This window comes from Palaemon carinicauda, chromosome 3, assembly GCF_036898095.1.
Source record: "Palaemon carinicauda isolate YSFRI2023 chromosome 3, ASM3689809v2, whole genome shotgun sequence".
NCBI lineage: Eukaryota > Metazoa > Arthropoda > Malacostraca > Decapoda > Palaemonidae > Palaemon > Palaemon carinicauda.
In genome coordinates this window covers 45,295,640-45,310,639 of record NC_090727.1, presented here as the reverse complement: position 1 = coordinate 45,310,639, position 15,000 = coordinate 45,295,640, and the positions used below count along the sequence as shown (strand labels likewise).

At 32.4% G+C, this 15,000-nt stretch overlaps 1 long non-coding RNA gene across 1 annotated transcript; it reads left to right on the top strand.

Annotated features, from left to right (window-relative positions):
* Positions 1-328: 328 nt before the first annotated feature.
* On the top strand, positions 329-10,441 carry LOC137638268 (uncharacterized). The gene is made up of 2 exons (XR_011043977.1): positions 329-443; positions 10,203-10,441. It is a non-coding gene; the product is annotated as an uncharacterized lncRNA (long non-coding RNA).
* The last annotated feature ends 4,559 nt before the right edge of the window (positions 10,442-15,000 follow it).

Genomic DNA, 15,000 nt, shown 5'->3' with positions numbered 1-15,000 from the left:
ATATATACATATATATATATATATATATATATATATATATATATATATATATGAGTGTATAAGGGCATGTGTGCATTCTTTATGGGCGTATCCATGCATTTATTGGCTTTCCTAAAATTCCGAAAGATTCTGGGGATAAAATTTCAGAAAAGTAGTTCATGATATTTGTTCCTTTCTAATCATAAAAACAGCCGACTTGTGTGAACAATTAAAGTATCCTTTTTGCTATCTCCATATCTTGGTATTCAAAAGAAATCCTCGATTAAATAATGATTTAATAAGGAAAAAAATCCACATTCCAATATGCCAGCCAAATGTATTGTTCCGCTCTCGGGTGTGTCATTACTCTACCGGTTGTTGTGGAAGCAAGACAGAAACAGGACTCAGGAATATCTCATTTTTCCGACATTTTCTGCGAATAAACGTTCTACATTTTTCCAAAGGTTCGTACTGTTAATTTAGATATAAGGTCCGGTATATCAAAGTGTTCTCGGTGTTATTTTTTAACAGAAAATTGATAGATATATAGTTAGCGATATTTGTAGGTCTACTCAGTTTTGAGCCGGTGTAAAGGATTCAAGTTACCCCCCGTTTCAAATTACCCCCCGGTAACTTGAAACCGGTTTCAGATTACCGGGGGGGTAGTTTGAAACCGGTTTCAAGTTACCCCCTCTGTTTTCAAGTTACCCCCTCATCAGAATGATAAATAATTCATGTGACCTCGCAAATATGTATCATGCATTTATTGTTGGCTTCGCAGCAGTAGGAAAAGTAGTTTAATCTGGTATTTAAGACCAAAAATTGTGTATTAGTGAATTATATGACACGTTAAAAGTCACAGACTGTAATTCAAGGTTTTGTGATGAAGGCGAGGTAAAATTTTATTTTATTTCTGTTCGTGTGATTGTTGATATTTTCGTATTTAAGACCTAAAGTGTCATATAATTCCCTAATTCACAATATTTGAAGTTACAGACTTTCATTTAAGGTTTAGTGATCACGGCGAGGTAAAACGTTATTTTATTTCAGTGTGCGCGTGATTGTCGAGATTTTATTTTTTTTTAAATTTTTAATTAACTGGCCTTATCTTTCAATTAAACACAAACTGTGACGCATCTAACTTTATACAAAACAATCATTAAGTAAAAAAAAGATAGATATAACCCGTAAAAATATTTGAAATCAAAACCACCATAATGAACCCTGTTTTAGCATTACATGGAAAAAAATATTTACTAAATTAAATATTAAGAAAAAAATGGGAAAATGGTAATGAAATTGTTAAATTTGGAATTGACCAAACAATAAAACGTGTCACAGATGCAGCCAACTTATAAAAAACGACTTTGTTTCAGATTTGCAAGGCAAATTGGGTCAAGGGTATTTAGCATACTGATAACATTATAAAGGAAGACATGAAAATGGTCTGAATGAACTAATTTATTGAATCTTTTGTGATAGCACTAACTTCATCTGACGAAGTCACCATAACCACGTTTGCTAATATAACCTTTATTGTAAAGAAATTAATTTTGTCGATTAATTAGGTAAATTCTAAAACAATACAATCACCTACGTAAATATACCATATTAAACATAGTTAATTAAATCCTTTGTAAAGAATCCTGTCTTTTAATAATCAATCAGAATTGAGAAATGAATTCATTTGATATCAAAATTAAGATTATTTCTGTTAGTATGTTAATCGTTTTATAACAATTTTGCTATTTGTTATATTTAAGAGTTTCAACTTGTCACCACGTGGTTGCAAACAAAAAGAACGAAGGAAACAATTTAGGGAGAGTATCAAATTAAAGGATTATATTCTTAGACCGTTCAAATCCGGGTGAATGACTTATTAGTTGACCCTTTTCTCTTATTCTTGGCTCGCCCATAGATTAAAGTGGTCAAGCCAGGTGTGCTTTGAAAATGACCCAAGAGAACTGGCAATGCCGCTATTGGGCTCCGAGTTTGCTCTTAAAATGGTTTGACCATACCCATAGTTGCAATATAACAATAGAACTCCTTGTGTCCATATATCTCTTTGTTTATTCATTTATTCTGTCACTGATAATGCATAGTAACTTCGTAGTATTTGGATGCTATGCACGTAAAAAATAAAAGCTCAAATATAAATTACCAACATGCATGTCGTCGTGCAGACAGAATTAACGTTGTGTAAGCTACTGTTAGCTCGATTCATTTTAAACCAGAGGACATTAAAGATGGTATGAAGTCTCGATTACTAGGTATTGCTGTTTTGTCATTTGATGAAATGAGTAATAAGAAAGAATGGAGCTATGACAAAGGGGCAGAAGTGTTACATAAACCGCATGGAAATGTACAGGTGACCATGTGGCGAGGTCTTTTTTTTCTTTGATACATTTCAGGTAAAATTCTTAAACATTTTATGACACCGTTTTTCAATAATTTTCCAGGAGAAAATTAGAGAAAAAAAATCCATACACGAATCCATCACTTACTACTCTGGAAGATGGTTTAAATAGGATTTGATTTAGCCCATGATAACACACAGCTGCCTGCCCTTAGGCTAAAATCAGTAACAACAGTTGTGAGATTAACACAAGCTGTGTTCAATGTCATCCATAGAGGGCTATAAAGTGTAACGACTTTTCCGTAGTCCGGGTGTTTTCGTATACAAACAACCAATGTAAGTACAGTAGAAGCAAACAGCATGTACTGTACCACGTTTTATTAAAACTATTATAATTGCTTACAATCTTGCTTTATTAAAAGAGTTAATTATTTACTGATATCATGAATGATATAGTATTTACAACGTACATACAAATACGTATACATGTATATATATATATATATATATATATATATATATATATATATATATATATATATATATATATATATATATATATATACAGTATATATATATATATATATATATATATATATACAGTATATATATATATATATATATATATACAGTATATATATATATATATATATATATATATATATATATATATATATACTGTGTATATATATATATATATATATATATATATACTGTATATATATATATATATATATATATATATGTGTGTGTGTGTGTGTGTGTGTGTTTATACATATATACTTATGATCAATATGTTGATTATACCTTATATAATATTTGCTTGCAATATAATTATGAAATATTTCAAATAATGGAAAAAATAACCGTCAAAATCAAATTTCACCTCGTCTTCCTGTCTCGGAAAAATATGCGCCCATGACTGATAATGGAATATCCGACATTTATTAGCTAAGATATAAACATAAGACGGATAAAGGCTGGATATTAATAAACGATACCAATAGGTGAAACAATACATGTATATACATATAACCTAATGATTGTGTTGACCCTGATTAAAAGCAATTTATTAATATTCATAAATGATGAGATCCTGTGCAAAAACGAGGGGGGTAATTTGAAACCAGGGGGGTAGCATAAAACCGGTTTCAAATTACCCCCGGGGGTAGCTTGAAACCGGTATCAAGTTACCCCCCGGTTGTTTGAATCCGGTTTCAAATTACCGGGGGGTAAGATTTGGAGGGGGTAATTTGAAACCGGTACACCGGCACGCATAGACCAAGACTTATTACTAATGGCGTAATTTTGTAGTTTCAATTCTTATGTACTGCGCAAATTCAGGGTTAATATATAGTGAATATTAGTTTTAGTATGTTATAGGACTAAAAAAAAATGGATATCTTTTGCAGAGTCCTTTTTTCAATGTTAACATTTTAAGATGAAACTGGTTGTCTTAGTGCTTCGATAATGTGGTTTTGACAATTAACGCAAATACGCTGTGCGATACTCTAAATACCTAAGAATGAATACAATAAGCAAATTTTGTGGGACCTGTAGTTTTGTAAAGTAGAGTAACTCTAGTATCTACGTGAAAATGCTGTATATTTTAATTTCGAAATATGATACGTAATTATGATAGCTAGGATACTGGAGTATTTTTACCAATTCTCAGTTAATCAAAAAAATCAACTCATCACTACATTACATTTTTTATTGAAGTTGACCATTTTTAAATTGAAATTGCAATTTCTATTTATCATTGATTTTTAAATAGTTTCCTTTTATGTGACGCTCAACTATTAGAAGCAGGTAAAAATGTGATTCGTTTCTTGTCGATACCCAATTAATGTGTAAGTGGTTATTTATTTGCGGTGTGCAACATTTTTCAAATGTGAGAATTCTGGTAACTTGGGTGATTGTCAGCACTTAATTGCCATAGGTTGGTTTATTCTACAGATAATGTGTTTAGTGTATTAGATCCGTGGTTAAAGAAAAAAAAAATAAATAAATAAAAAAAAAAAAATTGCATGACATATTCTAGGTAGGCCAAAACTCCCAATATGGCTTAAGCATAGATCACTACTCCTTAATTATGGAAGACCTGGTGGGAAGTAAGGATTTTAGTATACTTCAGCCAATCCATTTTTGCATGAAAAACATTTTTTTTCTAGTGTTCGTATTGTTTTATTGTGTTCTGTTATATTCTGCAAAACTGTCATTTTACGACCACCCTACATACCCCAATAGTAATGAGGGTTCCCCAAGGGGGGAATCAAGGTTTTGGGTGGGATAAAATGAAAACACTTGATTTACAGAAGGTAATAATGTCAGAATCTTACAAAACAACAAGAAAAGTAATAGATGAAATTATTTTTCAAAATATTAGGTGAAACAACTGCGTCAGAGGTACCTCTCAAGCATCGTTTTCTCTAGAGTACCATTTTCTGCCAAGCACTGCAAAACAACAAGAAAAGTAAAAGAGAGAATAATTTTTTCATGCAAAAATATAAGGGTTAAACAAGTGCGACATAGGTACTTTGCAAGCACCGTTTTCTCTAGAGTACCATTTTCTGTTGAGCACTGTTTTCTAAACCTTTAACCTGGTCAGATTACAAGTATTGTGATTTGCTGTTCCCATATGGTCTTTGCTTGGCCGTAGCCCACTTCGTTTGCAAATAAACATAATCTCACTGCTCCTCTGTTCTGACAGGCAGAACATAGATGTGCTGCGCATGGCAGCCTTGTGGGTCACCAATAAAGTATCCAAATTACCTATAATTCACATCAAATCTCTAGTGGTTTATGTATACATAAACCACTAGAGATTTGATGTGAATTATAGGTAATTTGGATACTTTATTGGTGACCCACACAGCTAGCATGCGCAGCACATCCATGTAACGCTTACCAGAACAGAGGAGCAGTGAGATCATGTTCATTTACCAACAAAGCGATGGCTCAACTTTGCTCGCAAAATAACACATCACTGCCCCTCTATTCTGGCAAGGGGCACATGGATGTGCTGCTCACGCCAGCCTTGTATATCACTATTTAAGGCACCAAAATAGGCTTTGTTTTAGCATTAATAAGCTGACCTAGGATGATATATTGTTTTACTATATTAGTCGGGGTCTGATGTTTCTGGGTGAAAGGTACGACACTGTATGGCAAGTGTCCTGTTTGTCAATATTCAGTGTTAATTCGCAAATGTCCCTCGTATAAATATATATGATCAGCTCTAAATGCAATTTTCTATGGTATTTATAAGGTAACCACTTGTAGCAGTAAACTACATTGCAATTTTAGTACAAAGGGATATGGAGTCGTGAAAATTCCAGTGTGCAATGGGGAGGAATAAAGTTGAGTGGAAACAAACATACGAACGTACCAAGAGCTATTAATCGTTGTCATTGGACACATCAACACAAATAGGAGAAATATCATTGTCATTTGATTATTTGTTGTCATATGCATTTGTTTGGATAGTGGATTGAAGAAATTTTTGTCATGTGGTTTACTCGAGAAAAATATAAATTAGAACACATGTGGGGGTGGCGACAAAATTTAACCATAATCTTTACATCAGAATTCATCACAAATTATGTAGGATTGCAAAAATGAATGTACAATGTATATAAATACACAGAAAAAGGTGTGTCCTAGCCTAGGCAACAGGTCCTTACCTAGCTAAACTGAACTCCTCTCCCACCTAGTGAGACCTAGGAAAATGCAAATGAAATCAGGTTAGGTGGGTTCATACAGCTGACGTGACCTTCCTATAATCTAGCCTACAATGTTATACACTGCAACTAAAATCATGGTCCAGACATATAATTCAAGGCAACCCTTTCAAGGCATTACTAGATAGTACTGTGTATTATATAAAACAAAAATGGTACTGCCTCATATGTTTAAACAAGATTCAGTTCCTTTCCCTACATTACCACTTAACAAGAATTTCAGGAATGTGTACTAAGCTTAACCTAACCTAGGAGGCTGGATCCTTACCTAGCCAGACTATTCTTTAGAAGTGTTTTAATTCTTTCATTCTACCTTGTTTTGAGTATTGTTCTCCTGTCTGGTCTTCAGTTGCTGATTCTCATCTTAATTTGTTGGACAGAAACTTACGGTCTATTAAATTTCTTATTCCTGATCTAGATATTAATCTTTGGCACCGTCGATCAATTAGTTCATTATGCATGTTGCATAAGATTTTTCATAACTCTGACCATCCTTTACATTCAGATCTCCCTGGACAATACTATCCTGTTCGTAATACTAGGCAAGCAGTTAATTCAAATAGCCAGGCCTTCTCCATCATAAGGCTCAATACTGCACAGTATTCTAGAAGTTTTATTCCAGCTGTTACCAAGTTGTGGAATGATTTTCCTAATCGGGTAGTTGAATCAGTGGAACTTCAAAAGTTCAATGTTGGAGCAAATGTTTTTATGTTGACCAAGCTGACATGAGTCTTTTTATAGTTTATAGGCCTATATGACATATACCTGTATTTAACGTTGTTAATAGTTTATATATGACATATCTATTTTGACGTTGTTGCTGTTTTTAGAATGATTTATTGTTAGTCTGTTCCCATCATTTATTTATTACCTTATTTCCTTTCCTCACTGGGCTATTTTTCCCTATTGGAGCCCTTGGGCTTATAGCATCTTGCTTTTCCAACTAGGGTTGTAGCTTGGCTAGTAATAATAATAATAATAATAATAATAATGTGACTTACAATGCTGTAGATATATTCAAATAATGAGCATGTAACCCAACCTAACATTCAATGCTTTAGATAAAATCAAATTATAAAGGTATATCCTAACTTAGCCTACCACAAGACACAAATTCCTGTTCAAAATTTAACTCAAATAATCAAAGCTTTACTGTACATCGCACAATTAACAAAGATTCACAGCATAACTCTTGGTAACTGGATCATACTTAAATATCTTATCAAAACTGGATTTGGTTGTAAGATGTGATAGATTGTCTACTGTTTTTGGATAGTTTGTTATAAATTTAAAGAGGCAAGAATATAATAACAAAAGTGATAGAAATATGAAAAGAACTGCTGTCTCAATCTTTTTTCTGCTTTATAATATCAGAGGTGAATAACTGTGCTTATGCTACTGTTATATTGGCTTATGGTCGTTTTATTAATATTTCTCTCGACATATTCAGTAAATGACCTTTTTAACTAAATTTAGCTTCCAAAAGTTTTATGTTACAGGTCTCAGAAATGTTTATGTAACAGCCATTTCTTAGAGTGTGTGGAGTTAATGACTGATGTATTAGTAGAGAGGGCTTGTGGGGAAAAAGTATATGATTATAAGGTTCTCTTCATTTACTCACTGGCTACCATGTATGTAACAAGTACTTTAGGGTAATACAATCTAGTTATAATGGCATTTGATTAAAGCAAGTTTGGTGTAATCAAGTTTGATATAATGTTTACTAAGTGACATAGAAGCATTGATTAAGAAAAGGGGAAGTTACAGGGGTTGAAGACTCCAATCAAAGAGGACGACCGCCAAGCAACTTAGGCTAGGTTAGGTGGGTGTGGTTAAGACATGATGCATCCTAGTCTTTCACTCAGTTTTCCCCACCCAAAACCTAGATTTCCTAAGATACAATTGTGCTATGTGTTTTTACACCTGGTTTTAGTGTGATTTATACTTACCATATGTTAATCGTACATAGTGTAATACATCAGATTTTGTTTTATGATATCCCCTCCTGTAAAATACTGCTTCCCCCTGTGAATCCATTATAATTGTATCATTCGCGGGGATGAGTAACGTAGCAATTACCTGTAATGGTTTGAGCTAATAATAATTTTCTAATTATAGAAAGTAGGTGATGAGTATTGTTCATTGAAAAATATCTGGCAATAGATATTCATATATTCTTAAAATACTAAACTCGTGATAGTCTATTCATTAATACTATTCAATAGATTTTTAAAAGGTCCTTTTAGATAATTGTAAAAGCAAGAAATTCATGTTCAATTCCGCAATATAACTCTACAAAATAGTAGAACACACTTTGAAATATTTACACTTTTTTTATATCAGGTTTATCAGGAGCAATGAGCTATGGGAGACAAAGTTGAGGGCTTATAATTTTGCTGCACTTCAATGAAAGCATAGTATATGAAAACCAGCTAGCTGTAGTAACTGGAATTCTAAAGGTAAGGTTAATAAAGAGCATTGTTTATTAGATTTGAATAGTATAAAAAACGTCGTTTTTCGTAGATTAAGGTCAAATTGATATTGGATTTAACCTTTTATGTATTATGATGATTAGAGATGGTCAAAGTTTATGGATTGAGCAAGATTCAATTAAAATAATTAGTAGCTATTCACGGCAGATTTTACTTGTAAGAAGATTACACTAGGATTGTCTTCTATCTGTACTGAGTTGACAATTGATAGGTTGACTAATTCTAGATTTTGCCAATTGAAGGGGGTTGCAGATTATTATTAGTGCTCTTATTAGAAGACTTAAGTAGTATTAGATTATCAATTAATTAAGGTGGGATTTGATTGCCAATAGATTAGTATTGTGTTGGATTTCTGTTTGTTCCTACACAAATACAAATCATCATCTTTTAGTGGGAGTATAATTTCAGCTTGGCTGGAACTTGAATGATAACTATCAGCGCACAAAAGCCACTTTTGACTTCACCCACTGGGTTGTACCGCCGTTTCTCTCCCTATCTCCAGGAAACCAGTGGTGGGTAAAGGCTGGATTATATAATTAAAGGATAAAGTTGGATAGGGTTTTTTTTTACTTATTTTAGGTGACACTGGTTAAGCATTAGCAAAAAACATTGTTGTTTTGCTAGTATTAACCATCAGCAAAAAACATTGTTGTTTTGTTGTAATGTTAAAGACATGACTCCGGTAAAACCAGGTTGTTGGTTTAATAGTGTTAGATAGGTAAGTCCATCGATAAAGTATACCCCGTAAACCAAAAACCAAAACGTTGAATAATCTCGTCAACGAACAGAGAGAGAGAGAGAGAGAGAGAGAGAGAGAGAGAGAGAGAGAGAGAGAGAATGTTCCATAGATCAATGCAAGATAAGTAGAATTGGCCAATTCATTGACTGAAGGTTTACCAAAAAAGATCCACTCGTATGAATTATTATAGGATGGCTGGAATTAGATTATGTAGGATCCATACATCATATAATAAATCTAATAGATCATTTCAATTACGAGAGTGATACATTTACTTGATAAATTTAGGAAGTAGCAGATCCTTTTTTCAGGAGAGTGAAAATACCACATTAGTTATTAATTTCCACAGCACTATACTAAGCAATATTCTACATCTGAAACTGTTACCTTGTCAGTAAATCCTATTATTATCCATAGCTTTTTTATATCAATATCTTCTGTGGTGTAAAGTAGATTGTTTTATCTAGTAAATATGATCTATAATCTATTGAAGAAAATTGCAGGCAGTAATTTGAAGATTTTGGGAGCTGCTGTTAGTCAGTGGATTACCAGAGGCCAGTCATTAGATTATTGAGGTGAAGTATGTCCTTGTTAGGATTTAGGAGACAATACTTTTCCAATTTACACGATAAATTTTTGGTTGTCTTGTTTGTAATTTTTTATCGTTAATCTTGTGTTCTTAGAACATTTTATTAAAAGTATATGGTAGTAAATTTAGTCTTCTGTAAGCATTTTAAACGTTATAGATGCTTTCTCGGCCAAGATCTGGCAGTAATTTTAGTCTTCAGGAATCTTTTTAAAACTTATAGATTGGTCTTGATATGGAAGTGTACAGTAAAATATTTTGATACAACATATATCTGTAAAATTAATATTTTTCATTGATTTTTCAGACTAGAATCATCAAAAGAGGAAATAATCTATAGCTCCTGCTCAACACAGAAAATCAAACTACGAGTGTGCACTTATCATGAAGATCAGAAGCGAACAATCTCGGATTTGCTACAACAAAGGAATTCCAGAAATCTTCCGAGGAAGGCAAAATAATCGACGAATTACATTAATTTCTAATTCAAAAGGAGCACCAAATAGTCTCACTGAAGTGACCAGTCCGTCATCAAATTTCTATGAAGTATTAGGCGACCCTTATAATTTTGAATATTTGTGAAGGGAATCTGTATTTTAAAGGTTGTAAATAGTATTACTAAGTATTAGAAAGTTAAAATAATTCTCTCTCTCTCTCTCTCTCTCTCTCTCTCTCTCTCTCTCTCTCTTCCCAATAAGTTAGAAAGTTTAATCTTAAGCCTTCATATCAAATAATTGTTATAGTTTTTCGTTACATTAATAATTTTCTGAACATTTCAATATTTTAATTATTCTGGTCATGTGTAACATTCCAAATACTGGTTTGCATAGAATATCTTAATTATTTGTTATATCCAGTGAATGGGCATCTCTGTTTAAAAACATTTCAATGACAAAATTTCTCTCAAAAGGATAAAATCTCTTGTTTACTGGTTTTAAGCTTTTGTACAAAGGATGCAAAGAAGTGCCTATTTGGCTATTCTAGTCTAGAATACAGTATAGTTTATATAGTTAATAACAGTTGTAGTTTGGATAATTTTACGAATTGGATTTATATTAAACGTTCATATGAAAGGAATAGTAATTTTATACGAGTTCCAGGGAAGCATTAGCCTTTTTAATGATCTTAAGAGATGGAAACCGTCAGTGAAGTAATTATAAGTTATCATTCAAGAATATTCCTTAAAGTAAATGGTCTAAGAGTGGTTTTAATGCAAATCTTCATGTCAAAGAGTTGGTTTAACGTATTATTTGAAGTTTTGAAGAGTGGTTTTAATGTAAGATTTAATGTCAAAGAGTTGGTTTAACGTATCATTTCAAGTCTTAGAGTGGTTTTAATGTAAAACTTCGTCAAAAAGTGGTTTTAACGTATTATTTGAAGTCTTGAAGAGGGGTTTTAATGTAAGATTTGATGTCAAAGAATGGGTTTAACGTATTATTTGATGTCTTGAAGAGTGGTTTTAATGTAAGATTTAATGTCAAAGAATGGGTTTAACGTATTATTTGAAGTCTCGAAGAGTGGTTTTAATGTAAGATTTAATGTCAAAGAATGGGTTTAACGTATTATTTGAAGTCTTGAAGAGTGGTTTTAATGTAAGATTTAATGTCAAAGAATGGGTTTAACGTATTATTTGAAGTCTTGAAGAGTGGTTTTAATGTAAGATTTAATGTCAAAGAATGGGTTTAACGTATTATTTGATGTCTTGAAGAGTGGTTTTAATGTAAGATTTAATGTCAAAGAGTGGGTTTAACGTATTATTTGAAGTCTTGAAGAGTGGTTTTAATGTAAGATTTAATGTCAAAGAGTTGGTTTAACGTATCATTTCAAGTCTTAGAGTGGTTTTAATGTAAAACTTCGTCAAAAAGTGGTTTTAACGTATTATTTGAAGTCTTGAAGAGGGGTTTTAATGTAAGATTTGATGTCAAAGAATGGGTTTAACGTATTATTTGAAGTCTTGAAGAGTGGTTTTAATGTAAGATTTAATGTCAAAGAGTGGGTTTAACGTATTATTTGAAGTCTTGAAGAGGGGTTTTAATGTAAGATTTGATGTCAAAGAATGGGTTTAACGTATTATTTGAAGTCTTGAAGAGTGGTTTTAATGTAAGATTTAATGTCAAAGAGTGGGTTTAACGTATTATTTGAAGTCTTGAAGAGTGGTTTTAATGTAAGGTTTAATGTCAAATTGTGGGCTTGTCGTATTATTTCAAGTATTGAAGAGTGGTTTTAATGTAAAACTTAACGTCAAAGAGTTGGTTTAACGTATTATTTTAAGTCTTAGTGGTTTTAATGTAAAACTTCAAGATTATTCTTGCTTCGAAAAGAGACATAATAAGGGAGGAATTGCAACTATGGCACTGCTTCGAAAAGAGACATATTAAGGGAGGAATTTCTAATATGGCCGCACTTCGAAAAGGGACTTAATAAGGGAGGAATTGCAACTATGGCACTACTACGAAAAGAGATATAAGTTAGAAATTCCAACTACGGCACTGCTTCGAAAAAGGACATGAGGAAGGAATTGCAACTATGGCACTGCTTGGGAAAGGCACATAAAAAGGGATGAATTGCAAATATGCCACTGCTTTGATACGGGAGGAATTGCAACTAAGGCACTGCTTCGAAAAGGGACATATTAAGGGAGGAATTGCAACTATGGTACTGCTTGGGAAAGGCACATAAAAAAGGGATGAATTACAAATATGGCACTGCTTCGAAAAAGGACATAAGGGAGGAATTGCAACTATGGCACTGCTTCGAAAAGGGACATAAGGGAGGAATTGCAACTATGTCACTGCTTTGAAAAGGGACATAAGAAGGGAGGAATTGCAGTTAAAGCACTACTTACTAGGAGATAAAAACAATTGGGTAGTGATCAATTATTTAGAATAGCAACAGGAATAATTGCATATAGAGAGGCTAAAAAATAACTCTGGGTTTCTTATAAGTATTTAGTGTATGCCTGCGAGATAAATGTAGCATTTTGAAGAAGTATTTTAAAAGTTATTTCCTTTTTAAATAATATTTACAGAGATTGGATAGTAAATTTATGGTTTTAGTTTTCCTTTGTAATAGAAATGTAGGTTGTATCTTTTACACCTATCAAAAGCTGTTTTTTAGTTAAACTTGCTTTGAAAGTTCAATAAAAACTTCATATAAATAGGATTTGAATTAGAAATGGTAAATATGGATTTTTCACTTATAGAAAAGCAAATATCAAGGATTGCTCAATCTAGGATATTGAATTTCCCTTATGGACGAAGAAATTTACTCTAATTAGCCAATCAGATAATTTCCACACATGGAGATATTAAGAAATACCCCTCCCTCAATCTCTAGCTAAACCTCAAGAGTTGCTTAACTTAGGATGTTTAATTTCCCTTATGGATTAAGAAATTTATTCTGATTAGCTATTTCCCTTATGAATTAAGAAATTTATTCTGATTAGCTACTTCCATTATGGATTAAGAAATTTATTCTGATTAGCTATTTCCCTTTTGAATTAAGAAATTTATTCTAATTAGCTGATCAGATAATTTATACTCCATATCATGAAAAAAATCCTTCCCAGCATTGACTATAAGGAACTTAGGATATGACAATATTAGTCCCTAATGCACATATTAACTACTGATGTCCAAAAATGCTAGGCCATCTACCTTTACATACTCAATATATGTAATTATACCCTTAGCAGTGTTATGCCACTTGCTATAAATTATCATTCAGGACCTAAGCTCTTATGTCTATTAGTATTTTCGTCCATACCAATTATTCTTATGCAATAAAGCTTATCAAGTAGCGCCTATTACAACAAAATATTTGAAATAATTTTGAAATCTTGACATATTGTTCTGTTGGCATTTATGTTGTAATGATTTAACACAAGTGCTTATCATATTTTTGCTATATCATAAGTATTTTTTACTTAAGATATTTTACCATTTAAAAACATTGTAAAATGTTAAGAATTCCGAAATAAAATGCATATGAAAAGTATATTACAATTTTTATTTAAGTTACCCTGGTATACAATAAGAAAAACAGGAAACTAAAAACGAAAAAAAAATAAAAAAAAAATTTCAGAAAAAGAAAATGGAATGACATGAGTATTCTCCCTAAGTAAAACCTCATATGACTGAGTGTTCTCCCTATACGGCCCCCTACCCCTTCTAGCAGCAGAAAATGCCTCATTCCCCACGAAAAAATAGTCCAAAAGGCTCATGTAATAGTCCTCTCTCCCAACTAGCCACTTGTTCGTCTGGACTGTTATTTACCCCCCCACCATACAGAGTTCGTTCATCCCCCCTACTGGGGTATGAGAGGAGCAGTTTTAATGTTTTATGAATATAAAGTACAAAGTCAAGATGGCCGAACTGTATCTCCGCATTTCATTTTGGATCATAGTCCACTTATTAATTCAATCGTCTTAGAGTTTTTTTCTGACTGAAGTCATGATAATGAATGGCATTTGTTATTTCCATTAGTTAATATTCCTCAAAGCCTCTTATTCAATCTTGAAGCTATTAAATAGAAATATTTTGGTTTGAAAGTGTACCTAAATACGTACTTGGAGCTTCCAACTAACACAATATGCTCAAGGAAAGCTTAGAAATTCGCTTAAAGACTTTTATTGTAGAAGATTTAACGTCACATGACATAGGTTTCAGTGTAATCAGTTTAGTTATATAATTTAATACAAACACTATGAAGTCAATAACATATATCAAACTCATGAAACCCCATTTTCTGAACCTTGAAACGCCGTAGATTCAAAGAAAACTTAAATGTTTGTCATAAAGTTCACGAGTCGACAATGAATGGCTTTTAGTTAAGTAACCCATCATAGCGCACTGAATGACAAGATACCGTTTTCTTTGTTTATCCGGACAGTACCCGTTTTCTTTCTTTGAAAACGTAGATACGTTTGAAGCTCAGCATTTGAGGTTACATATTTTATGACTGTGTAATGAAGTATTGCTTTATCTAAAATATAAAATTATTAATAAATAAGGAAAAGGAAAGCCCACCAAGGCCATCCCCTTTCCCACCTAGTAACCAGAAACTTAATGAATTTTTTTTCTGATGAAGCAATGTTACTAGGCCTT